The following is a 13,583-nucleotide window of genomic DNA, read 5'->3' on the forward strand; positions in this document are numbered from 1 at the left end:
TTTCCCTATATGGCTTGGACAGTTGTCATATAAATGACAGGACACGGAGGGAGGGGGCGGCTCTCTTCCACATGTCACCAACGGACCTTTCCATTTCAGCCCTCCACGAAGCAACATATGCTGGCCAGATCTCCAGCATGACTCCTATTGAGGATCCTGGGAAAGATGAAGATTTCTATTGATTTAGTAAGATATGGACTATTATATAACTCTTTACATAAACGAACAAAAAATACTATTTTTCCTCTCTGTCACTGAACTGTAATTGAAGTCTTTGGCAACCATTTTACTCGATATAAAATACATCTATTTATTTTTTTACAGTTTTGAAGATTGTCTTTCATGCGTCTTATCACGTATTTGAAGAAAAATATATTTAACAGTATATTTTTAACACTCCCGCCTGTCCATCCTCGAAGACCTGAAAAAGCAGCGCAGAGCATCGCTGCTTGCTGTTGCCACGCACATGTGCTGGAGGATAGGAGTGGGGTGGGGGGGGGGGGGGGTGCCGCAGAGCATCCTGGGGCTGTCACCGTCTCGGGCGTCAATTAGGTGTCCGATGTAGTCAGTTGACTTGGTTCTTATACTGGGGCTTATGTCTTTGGCCATCTGATTGTATGGCTACTGTTATGCCTGGCATCTTCGTATTTTATTGTAAATCATCTTTGGTCATTTTGACCACAGCACTGTTATGTGGGGGATAATTTCCTCCTGTGTTTGGAGGTTCTCTTTATATGTTTTTATCTTCACATCAATAAATGTTTTTACTTTTTGGCACAGCAGGGTATGTGCTTTCCTATACTATGTGGCTACCGATGCAGTGATAGCACATTCTGTCTCTTTACTTGTTCAACTTTTTCAACCTCTCATCATACAGGTGACCTCCATTCCTCATCATACGGGTGGCCTCCATTCCTCATCATTCGGGTGGTCTCCATTCCTCATCATACGGGCAGCCTCCATTCCTCATCATACAGGTGACCTCCATTCCTCATCATACGGGCGGCCTCCATTACTCATGATACGGGCGCCTCCATTCCTCATCATTCGGGTGGTCTCCATTCCTCATCATACGGGCAGCCTCCATTCCTCATCATACGGGCGACCTCCATTCCTCATCATACGGGCGGCTTCCATTACTCATTTTACGGGCGGCCTCCATTCCTCATTATACGGGCGGCCTCCATTCCTCATCATACAGGCGGCCTCCATTCCTCATCATACGGGCGGCCTCCATTCCTCATCATACGGGCGGCCTCCATTCCTCATCATACGGGCGGCCTCCATTCCTCATCATACGGGCAGCCTCCATTCCTCATCATACGGGCGACCTCCATTCCTCATCATACGGGCGGCTTCCATTACTCATTTTACGGGCGGCCTCCATTCCTCATTATACGGGCGGCCTCCATTCCTCATTATACGGGCGGCCTCCATTCCTCATCATATGGGCAGCCTCCATTCCTCATCATACGGGCGGCCTCCATTCCTCATCATACGGGCGGCCTCCATTCCTCATCATACGGGCGGCCTCCATTCCTCATCATACGGGCGGCCTCCATTCCTCATCATATGGGCCGCCTCCATTAGTCATGATACGGGCCGCCTCCATTCCTCATCATGCGGGAGGCCTCCATTCCTCATCATGCGGGAGGCCTCCATTCCTCATCATGCGGGAGGCCTCCATTCCTCATCATACGGGAGGCTTCCATTCCTCATCATACGGGAGGCCTCCATTCCTCATCATACGGGAGACCTCCATTCCTCGTCATACAGGCCGCCTCCATTCCTCACACCATACAGGCGGCCTCCACTCCTCATCTTACGGGTGGCCTCCATTCCTCATCTTACGGGTGCCCTCCATTCCTCATCATACGGGCGGCCATCATTCCTCATCATACGGGCGGCCATCATTCCTCATCATATGGGCGGCCATCATTCCTCATCACACGGGCGGCCTCCATTCCTTATCACATGGGCGGCCTCCATTCCTCATCATATGGGCCGCCTCCATTCCTCATCATAAGGGCCGCCTCCATTCCTCATCATATGGGCCGCCTCCATTACTCATGATACGGGCCGCCTCTATTCCTCATCATACGGAAGGCCTCCATTCCTCATCATACGGGAGGCCTCCATTCCTCATCATACGGGAACCTCCATTCCTCATCATACAGGAGACCTCCATTCCTCATCATACAGGCCGCCTCCATTCCTCACACCATACAGGCGGCCTCCACTCCTCATCATACGGGCGGCCTCCATTCCTCATCATACGGGCGGCCTCCATTCCTCATCATACGGGCGGCCTCCATTCCTCATCATACGGGCGGCCTCCATTCCTCATCATACGGGCAGTCTCCATTACTCATCATACGGGCCGCCTCCATTCCTCATCATACGGAAGGCCTCCATTCCTCATCATACGGGAGGCCTCCATTCCTCATCATACGGGAACCTCCATTCCTCATCATACAGGAGACCTCCATTCCTCATCATACAGGCCGCCTCCATTCCTCACACCATACAGGCGGCCTCCACTCCTCATCATACGGGCGGCCTACATTCCTCATCATACGGGCGGCCTCCATTCCTCATCATACGGGCAGTCTCCATTACTCATCATACGGGCCGCCTCCATTCCTCTCACCATACAGGCGGCCTCCACTCCTCATCAATCCTCGTTACAGTCCAATAAATCTGGGACCTAGTTTGGCAGAAGAACCTTGAGTTTAATGTGCTTAGTGGACAACCATAGCTTGTCCCCAACTGTAAAGCTCGGGCCTTTGGTACGTCTTTTCTTGGCAGCTGAGGCGTGACCACCCTGTGCGTTTTTCACATATTCTCTGACTTCAGTCCAGATGAGTTTAAATTTATCCACAGATCTCTTTGCCTGAGCAGTATCCATCCCTGTGGCAGAAAAACAAACCGAGGATGTAGCCCAATATTACAGAAAAAGGGGATTGTCTTCATGGATTCCTGATTTTGATTATTTATAGCGAACTCTGTTAGCGGTTGTACGCAGTCGACTGATGATCAGACACATAACACCGGGATATTGCTCAAGAGTTTGATTAGAACGTCCAGTCTGACCATTGGTCTCTGGGTGGTAGGCTGATGAAAAAGATAACTACACCGTGTGCCGAATTATTAGGCAAGTGGTATTTTAGAGGATTTGTTTTTTATTATTTTTTATTATTGATCAACAACTACAGTATGTTCTCAATCAGCCCAAAAGACTCATAAATATGAAAGCTTAATATTTTTGGCAGTTGGAGGGGTTTTTAGATTTGGTATCTTAGGAGGATATCTGTTTGTGCAGGTAACTATTACTGTGCAGAATTATTAGGCAACTTAATAAAAACCAAATCTATTCCCATCTCACTTGTTTATTGTCACCAGGAAACCAATATAACTGCACAAAATATAGAAATAAACACTTCTGACATGCAAAAACAAAACCCAAAAAATGAGTGCCCAATATAGTCCCCTTTCTTTCTGATGACACTCAGCAGCCTACGATCCATAGATTCTGTCATTGCTTGATCTGTTTACCATCAACATTGCGTGCAGCAGCCACCACAGCCTCCAGCCACCACAGCCTCCAGCCACCACAGCCTCCAGCCACCACAGCCTCCAGCCACCACAGCCTCCTGCCACCACAGCCTCCAGCCACCACAGCCTCCAGCCACCACAGCCTCCTGCCACCACAGCCTCCAGCCACCACAGCCTCCAGACACTGTTCCCAGAGGTGTACTGTTTTCCCTCCCTGTAGATCTCACATTTTATGAGGGACCACAGGTTCTCTATGGGGTTCAGATCAGGTGAACAAGGAGGCCATGTCATTATTTTTTCATCTTTTAGACCTTTACTGGCCAGCCACGCTGTTGAGTAGTTGGATGCATGTGATGGAGCATTGTCATGCATGAAAATCATGTTTTTCTTGAAAGATACCGACTTCTTCCTGTACCACTGCTTGAAGAAGTTGCCTTCCAGAAACTGGCAGTAGGTCTGGGAGTTGAGCTTCACTCCATCCTCAACCTGAAAAGGTCCCACAAGCTCATCTTTGATGATACCAGCCCATACCAATACCCCACCTCCACCTTGCTGGAGTCGGAGTGGAGCTCTCTGCCCTTTACTGATCCAGCCTCTGGCCCATCCGTCTGGCCCATCAAGAGTCACTCTCATTTCATCAGTCCATAAAACCTTTGAAAAATCAGTCTTAAGATATTTCTTGGCCAAGTCTTGATGTTTTATCTTATGTTTCTTGTTCAAAGGTGGTGTTTTTTCAGCCTTCCTTACCTTGGCCATGTCCCTGAGTATGGCACACCATGTGCTTTTTGATACTCCAGTAACGTTGCAGCTCTGAAATATGGCCAAACTGGTAGCAAATGGCATATTGGCAGATTCACGCTTGATTTTCCTCAATTCATGGGCAGTTATTTTGCGCCTTTTTTGCCCAGCATGCTTCTTGCGACCCTGTTGGCTATTTGCCATGAAAAGCTTCATTGTTTGTTGATCACACTTCAAACGTTTGGCAATTTCAAGACTACTGCATCCTTCTGCAAGACATCTCACAATTTTGGACTTTTCAGAGCCCATCAAATCTCTCTTCTGACCCATTTTGCCAAAGAAAAGGAAGCCTAATAAATAAGCACCCCTTATATAGGGTATTGTGTCATTACACCGCACCCCTCCTCATTACAGAGATGCACATCACCTGATTTATTTAATTGGTAGTTGGCTCTCAGCCTATACAGCTTGGAGTAGGACAATATGTATAAAAATTATCATGTGATCAAAGTACTCATTTGTCTAATAATTCTGCACACAGTGTATATTTATCTTTTTACAAAAATCCCTCCAGAATTTATAAACAAACTGGGTTCCCCGGTGAGAAACAATATTCTCTGGAACCCCATGTAATTGTACTATGTGACTAATGAATAGCCTGCTAAGGGTTTCAGAATTAAGCAGTCCGGACAGAGGTACAAAATGACATTGCTTATGTGGCGCCCTGGACAAGCCAGGACGTCACAGGTACTGCAACAACACACCCCACACCCCGGTTAGGCACATCAGCCGCACACACAAATCCTTGTTGCCTCCCTCCAGGGGCTGATGTCCATACCAGGTGGGGTGGAGCCAGGCGGTTGGCCCCACCCACTGAGGAGTTCACAGTCCTGGAGGCGGGAAAAGGAAGTCAGTGTAGTTTGGAGTTAAGTAAAGATCAGTGCAGTAAGGGAAAGTGTAAGGAAGTGAAGTGGTAAAGGAGCAGTCTGACGGTGTCCGGGTACGTGGCCCGGGCACATACAGCAAGGTTGGCAGACGGTGGTGACCGTCTGCAGGAGAGGCCGATTGACGCACAACTGAAAGGACCGGGGTCGGGCGGTGGCCCGCCGGTACCGTATCGGGGAGCGAAGAAAAGCCAGCACCATTCGGCAGGGCCTACGGACCCCGACCAGGCTTGGAGTCGCCGTTAAACCGGTCAAATCCGTCAGCGACGGGAACCTCCGGGGTTTCCCAGCAGTAAAGACCCGACTGAAGGCAACCGTCCAAACCGTGAGGGAGATAAAGCTACCGCCAGAGCTAGAGCTTCCAGGGCCAGAGCCTGCGGGCAAAGAGAGGGCTCCCTTAGCCCACTCCCCAGCGGTATGTTGGCTATCAGTGGGAAGCCATTGGGGCCGAGAACAGAACACCGATGCAGGGAGAGACAGTTACCGCCAACCTACCGGGAGTGACCGCCGCAGCCGTCTGTGGGACTCGTCCATCCAGCCGTTTGTTTTACAAGAGACTCCGTGTGCGTTACTGGCTGAGTAAGTACCACCGTGCTGTCTGGCACTGCGCGGCCCCGCAACCCACCTTCCAACCTCCATCACCGGGCCCCGGGACCACTAAACCCCCTACCCACGGAGGGGAGAAAACAACTCAGCTGCTCCCTGTCATCGCTCCCGGGATCCCCGTACAGAGCAGCGGTGGTGTCCCAACTTCACCACAAACCGTGGGTGGCGTCACGGACAATATCCCCAAAACCAAACCACCCCTTTCACTCACGGGCGAGGAGCGCCGCTCGAGTCCTCGGGATCCGGCCCACCGCTCGAGCCACCGAGCGAGCAGCAGGAGCAGCTGGACCCGAGCAGTGGGTGAGCGCAGCGCCCTCCCCGCCCGCGACAACTTGGCGTCACGAACAGGATCTTACCGCTCTGCCGTCTGGTAGAGGTGCGCCTTGTGTCCCGCTGGAGGTGTCCGGCCGAAAATTTTCAGAAGCCGCCATATTGGGCGCGAAAAGTTCCCCGCTCGAGCGTCTTCCCGAGCAGTGGAGGCGCGAAAGCCGAAGCTCTGTCCCTGAAGAGGAGGTGCCGGAAAGAGACCAAGGGGGGACGGATGGCGTCTGGCTGCATGTAGCCCACGGCTATAAAAGCAGGGACGCCAGGACCCTGCGGCCATCTTTTGGTTCCTGGAAGAGGCCGCCGCAGCGATGTACCAACCGTCCAGCAGCACCGTAGCCCCCATGCCCGGAACCGCTGCGTGGGTGGAGGTCCGGACTGCTCAACTACAACAACGGCTGCAGATCCGTGTGCAGCTCCTCTTGGAGGAGTGGGAGGCCGACATGGTGGATGTGGTGGCGGCCATACGGAGGCGCGAGGTGGAGGGAGTTTTGGAAGAGTGGGTAAGTGACCCACACCCCTGTACCCCTAACGAGTCGGTCATCGCGGCTGAGGGGCCCGGTCTACACCCGCCCGCCCTGCTACCTCCCCCGCTACCCGTGTTGGCTGCTGCTGCCCCGTCATTAGGCCCACTACCACCGCAATCGGTAGCGGCACCCAGCCAATCCGCCCAAGCGGATCGACCTGCAGCCGAGGTCCGTGACCGCCCGGAACCGCTTCCTTGGAAGAAACCGAAAGCTGAGACCGTCAGCGGAGATGTAACGGAGGCACCTGTAGAGGCCGTACCCGGGCCCGAACCGACTCCGGCAGCTTGCTCCGTGCAGGAAGAGATGGCGGTCGTGCGGGAGAAGATCCGTGTGCCCTTCCCCCACGCCTCGGCTGAGGCTGCGCTGGGTCGCCGCTGCGAGGCAGCACCCCAGGCCATGACACCGAGGGACCTGCCGCCCAGAACGCCAGTGGTGGGCAGTGTGAAGGAGGTCTCGCGGGGCCCGACCCGCGCGCAGGGGCCCACTGCAGCCCCATATTGGGACAGGGAACAGACTCCGCTGTGCCAAGAGATCGCCGAGAGAGAAAAGAGGAAGGCCGAGCTGGTAGCCTGCACAATAAGGGAGAAAGAGAATCTCCGCAGGGCCACCTTCCGAGTGCGGGGCCCAAGGTACGAAGGGCAAGTGAGGAGGTTCGACGTCCGTAGAGGATACGGCTTCATATTCGAACCGGGCCTGGAGGCCGAAATTTTCATAGCCCGAAGGGACGTGAACGACCACCTGCCGGAGGATCACCCGGGCCGCAACCTGCTCCCCGGCAACCTTGTTAATTATACCCGGCACTGCGGGGAGAGGGGCTGGTTTGCCCTGGACGCTAGGCTGAGAGGAGGCGAGGAGCCTCAAGCACCAGCCCAGCCCCCTCCCCCGCCAGATGGAGTGGATCTAAAGTAATGGCAGCGGTCCCCCGCCGCAAGTTGTCCCCGTTGGGACCACCAGCAACGTTTAATGTTGTGAATGTTGTTGAATGATAAGGAAAATTAAATCAACCGAACTGTGACCAGATTAACACCGCGATTCAACCGGCCGTTGCCGGCAACTAGTCCCCGTAGGGACTTTCTGCAACCGTTGCGTAAGGCACTACTTACGGACACGCCCGTGAACTTGCAGGGCAACCACAAACTTAGTGGCTTGTAAAATATGTTGGCTTGATACCGTAACTGCCTCCGGAGATACTGTTTTGGGAGGATGGGCCTGGAGGAAACGGATGGCCCAGGCCCGCCACTACCATAACCGGTGGCGATCCTCCGGGGGTCAGGGGTTCCCCATGGACGTGGGTCCCCTGAAAGAGACCGTACCCGCTCGGGCAATCTGGTTCTGGACTGGGGCAAGGGGTGCTGCCCATTTTCTTAGGGGCAGCATCAGGGCCAGGTTGTTTGGGCGGGGGAGAGCAGAAGCCGTACCGTTCATTAACCCCCGGGCACTTTCTGTTTTTGTTTTTTGCTCCCCTTCTTCCGAGAGGCGTAACTTTTTTATTTTTCCATCAATCTTGCCATATGGGGCTTGTTTTTTGCGGGATGAGTTGTACTTTTAAATGAAACCATAAGTTTTACCATATAGTGTACTGGAAAACGGCAAAAAAATTCCAAGTGCGGAAAAATTGCAAAAAAAGTGGGATTGTACAATAGTTTTTGGGATATTTTATTCACCGTGTTCACTATATGGTAAAACTGATGTGTGGGTATGATGCCTCAGGTCGGTGCGAGTTTGTAGACACCAAACATGTATAGGTTTACTTGTATCTAAGGGGTTAAAAAAAGTTCACAAGCTTGTCCAAAAAACGTGGCGCACGTTTTGCGCCATTTTCCCAAAACCCGTAGCGTTCTCATTTTTCAGGATATGAGGCTCAGTGATGGCTTATTTTTTGCGTCTCGACCTGACGTTCTTAACGGTACCATTTTTGCGCAGATGCTACGTTTTGATCGCCTGTTATTGCATTTTGCGCAAAATTTGCGGCGACCAAAAAACGTAATTTTGGCGTTTGGAATTTTTTTGCCGCTACGCCGTTTACTGATCAGATTCATTGATTTTATATTTTGATAGATCGGGCATTTCTGAACGTGGCGATACCAAATATGTGTGTATTTTTTATTTTTTTAACCCTTTAATTTTCAATGGGGTGAAAGGGGGGGTGATTTGAACTTTTAGGTTTTTTTATTTTTTTTTAATTTTTTAAAACTTTTTTTTTACTTTTTTTTTTTATTTTACTAGTCCCCCTAGGGGGCTATTGCGATCAGCAATCCAATCGCTCTGCACTATCTGCAGGTCTCAGCTACAGAGCTGAGAACTGCAGATTTGCTGCTTCACTTTCAATGCTGGCTGTATTCCGGCATTGAGAGGAAGTGACTCATGTTAGCTACAGGCGTCATCACATGACCCTGTGCTACCATGGCAACCGCCAAAAGTCACGTGATCATGTCACGTGACTTCCGGTGGGGGCGGGGTAAGTCACTGTCATGGCGGCGCCCATATACATATCGCTGCCAAGACTTTGGCAGCGAAATGTAAGGGGTTAATGGCCGCGGGTGGAAGCGATTCCACCCGCGGCTAGCAGGCACACATATCAGCTGTTGATAACAGCTGATATGTGCGCGTCTCGCCGCCGCCTGCCGGCGGCAGGGGGCGGGGCTTACCGACACACGATCCATGACGTACCTAGTACGTCAAGGGTCGTTAAGGGGTTAAAAATGTTTAGTAACGTTAAAAGAAAGTGCCTCCCGTTATGGAAAGTGTTATACAGAAATGCTTATGTTTTAAATGTTTTACTGTTTTCTATTTTTCCTAGTTGTGAAAATAAAACCGGTGATGGACGAGCAGCCCGCGGACGGTCTGCACTTAACCAAAGGGGAATGTGGCGCCCTGGACAAGCCAGGACGTCACAGGTACTGCAACAACACACCCCACACCCCGGTTAGGCACATCAGCCGCACACACAAAGCCTTGTTGCCTCCCTCCAGGGGCTGACGTCCACACCAGGTGGGGTGGAGCCAGGCGGTTGGCCCCACCCACTGAGGAGTTCACTGTCCTGGAGGCGGGAAAAGGAAGTCAGTGTAGTTTGAAGTTAAGTGAAGATCAGTGCAGTAAGGGAAAGTGTAAGGAAGTGAAGTGGTAAAGGAGCAGTCTGACGGTGTCCGGGTACGTGGCCCGGGTACATACAGCAAGGTTGGCAGACGGTGGTGACCGTCTGCAGGAGAGGCCGATTAACGCACAACCGAAAGGACCAGGGTCAGGCGGTGGCCCGCCGGTACCGTATCGGGGAGCAAAGAAAAGCCAGCATCATTCGGCAGGGCCTACGGACCCCGACCAGGCTTGGAGTTGCCGTTAAACCGGTCAAATCCATCAGCGACGGGAATCTCCGGGGTTTCCCAGCAGTAAAGACCCGACTGAAGGCAACCGTCCAAACCGTGAGGGAGATAAAGCTACCACCAGAGCTAGAGCTCCCATGGCCAGAGCCTGCGGGCAAAGAGAGGGCTCCCTTAGCCCGCTCCCCAGCGGTATGTTGGCTATCAGTGGGAAGCCATTGGGGCCGAGAACAGAACACCAGTGCAGGGCGAGACAGTTACCGCCAACCTACCGGGAGTGACCGCCGCAGCCGTCTGTGGGACTCGTCCATCCAGCCGTTTGTTTTACAAGAGACTCCGTGTGTGTTACTGGCTGAGTAAGTACCACCGTGCCGTCTGGCACTGTGCGGCCCCGCGACCCTGCACCCGGCCAGGCCCCGCAACCCACCTTCCAACCTCCATCACCGGGCCCCGGGACCACTAAACCCCCCTACCCACGGAGGGGAGAAAACAACTCAGCTGCTCCCTGTCATTGCTCCCGGGATCCCCGTACAGGGCAGCGGTGGTGTCCCAACTTCACCACAAACCGTGGGTGGCATCACGGACAATATCCCCAAAACCAAACCACCCCTTTCACTCATGGGCGAGGAGTGCCGCTCGAGTCCCCGGGATCCGGCCCACCGCTCGAGCCACCAAGCGAGCAGCAGCAGAAGCCGGACCCGAGCAGTGGGTGAGCGCAGCGCCCTCCCCGCCTGCGACACTTACTGAACCTATCCACCACTACCCAAATACAAGTCTTCCGTTTGAGACTGGGAGGTCAGTTATAAAATCCAAAGATAGGTGGGTCCAAGGACTTTGGGGAGTGGATAGAAGGAGGAGAAATTTAGTGGGACGAGTGCGGGGAGTCTTAGCTCGGGCAAAAGTTTCACAAGCAAGCTCATAGACTACACAGTGTTTAACTAAAGTCGGCCACCAAAAATTCCTGGTTACAAGTCAGAGGGTATTGCATATGTGGCGCCCCAGGACCTGGTTGCCACAACAGCATTGCCCCTCCAAAGGGTTAATGCTGAGCCTGGAGGAAATTGGGGGAATCATTGGCCAGTAAGTTCAACATCCAACGCAGTTTCTCCCTCAGGCCAGCAGGGGGAGCTCTGAACCTGGAGTTCCAGGGAGCATTCCTTAAGTCTGACCTGAGGGAGGAGTTAGGTTCAGTCTGTAGAGGGAAAGCAAAGAGAGCAGACGCAGAGTAGTGCTGCCTTGTGGAACTGGGGCCTGGAGCTGGAGTAGCTTGGCCCAGTGAAGCAAGAATTGCAGAGAGGCACAGAAGAGACTCAGACATCGGAGTCTGTGGTTGCCAGGGTATAAAATCCTTCCCTGGTGGCCGAATCCGGAGGGCAGGAGAGCTGCAAGCCCCCTGGCCCAGAAGCAATCTGAAGGTACAGCTGCATCCCAAGGGCCTGGTGTGGACTTCTGCAGAGAAGCACCAGAGAGGGCCTGCGCAGCCTACCACACAGAAAAAGGGACGAACCACCGGTCCCAGCAGCAAGAGGGCCATTGCTAAAGTCAGAGTGCAGGGTCCTATAAAAGAAAAGAAAGATCAGGGAGTAGGCCTCATACTCAACTGGCCAAAGAGATCACCCCCAGGCACTTCCAGGCCGGCCGGATCATCTTTACCACCTGTGACGGTCTCCCTGGACTAAACTGTTGCCAAGTAAGAGGAGAAGGTAAAGAGACTACTGTTTGTGCCTGTTTCTTTCACTGCCTGTCGGCCCTGCACCATATTATTCACACAACATCACACCATAGACTCTCACGAACACCAACTGTTGCCCCGGGGTACCGCTCCACCTGTGGGGAGCAGGACCATCGAAGCTGCCATTCCATCAGCCCCGGAGGCCCCATACAGCAGTGGCGGCTTAATAGCCGCAAACCACAGGTGGCGTCACGACAACCATAAACTTTATTCACCAGCCATATTTAACTGACACCCACCAGGGCCACGGAGTCGGGCCCTGCCACCACTGATGACCCCCGGACTAGTCCGGCCCGGCACCGGGTGTCCCATAGCCCTGGGGTGGGCGAGTCAACTTTGGCGTCACGAACAGGATTTCGTGCCCGGTCCCACCGGGTACTGTGCGCCTGCAGAAACTGTGCTTAAAAAGACTGTGTGACTGTTTGAAAACTGCCGCCGCCATTAGCCTCGCTGAGCGCAGGAAGAAGGGGGGCGTGCCTGAAAAAGAGCGCGAAGGGAGCGCGCCATCAGAGCGGAGGGTCGTTAACCCCGCGCTACCCGGAAGAGATTTTGAAAAGTGAACGGAGCCTGGTAAGGTTCACTAAGGGGGAGGAAGATGTCCGACTCAGAGGGAGAGCAGGTGGCTGCCATAGACCGAGACGCTGCAGCACCAGCCGAAGCAATCCCAGTCGCCGTCGCCCCAGCCCCCGCTGTAGCGCCGGTAATGCCGATCACAATGCTGTACATCCCGGGAGCAGAATGGCTGCCGCAGTACTCCAGGGAGCCACACTGGACTCTTATAGTTGTTTAAGGTTGTAACATGTTATGTTTTGTTTCTTCAGTCCGGGAGTACTGAGTTTAACTAAGGGGGAGTGTGGCGCCCCAGGACCTGGTCGCCACAACAGCATTGCCCCTCCAAAGGGTTAATGCTGAGCCTGGAGGTAATTGGGGGAATCATTGGCCAGTAAGTTCAACATCCAACGCAGTTTCTCCCTCAGGCCAGCAGGGGGAGCTCTGAACCTGGAGTTCCAGAGAGCATTCCTTAAGTCTGACCTGAGGGAGGAGTTAGGTTCAGTCTGTAGAGGGAAAGCAAAGAGAGCAGACGCAGAGTAGTGCTGCCTTGTGGAACTGGGGCCTGGAGCTGGAGTAGCTTGGCCCAGTGAAGCAAGAATTGCAGAGAGGCACAGAAGAGACTCAGACATCGGAGTCTGTGGTTGCCAGGGTATAAAATCCTTCCCTGGTGGCCGAATCCGGAGGGCAGGAGAGCTGCAAGCCCCCTGGCCCAGAAGCACTCTGAAGGTACAGCTGCATCCCAAGGGCCCGGTGTGGACTCCTGTAGAGAAGCACCAGAGAGGGCCTGCGCAGCCTACCACACAAAAAAAGGGACGAACCACCGGTCCCAGCAGCAAGAGGGCCATTGCTAAAGTCAGAGTGCAGGGTCCCATAGAAGAAAAGAAAGATCAGGGAGTAGGCCTCATACTCAACTGGCCAAAGAGATCACCCCCAGGCACTTCCAGGCCGGCCGGATCATCTTTACCACCTGTGACGGTCTCCCTGGACTAAACTTTTGCCAAGTAAAAGAGGAGAACGTAAAGACTCTCCATAGACTCTCACGAACACCAACTGTTGCCCCGGGGTACCACTCCACGACAACCATAAACTTTATTCACCAGCCATATTTAACTGACACCCATCAGGGCCACGGAGTCGGGCCCCGCCACCACTGACGACCCCCGGACTAGTCCGGCCCGGCACCGGGTGTCCCATAGCCCTGGGGTGGGCGAGTCACATATACCAGGGTGACCTGCAAACATAGAATCATGAGACTCCTGAAATACACGTAGATGAAATTGGGGGTCAA

Source organism: Anomaloglossus baeobatrachus, chromosome 1 (assembly GCF_048569485.1).
Source record: "Anomaloglossus baeobatrachus isolate aAnoBae1 chromosome 1, aAnoBae1.hap1, whole genome shotgun sequence".
NCBI lineage: Eukaryota > Metazoa > Chordata > Amphibia > Anura > Aromobatidae > Anomaloglossus > Anomaloglossus baeobatrachus.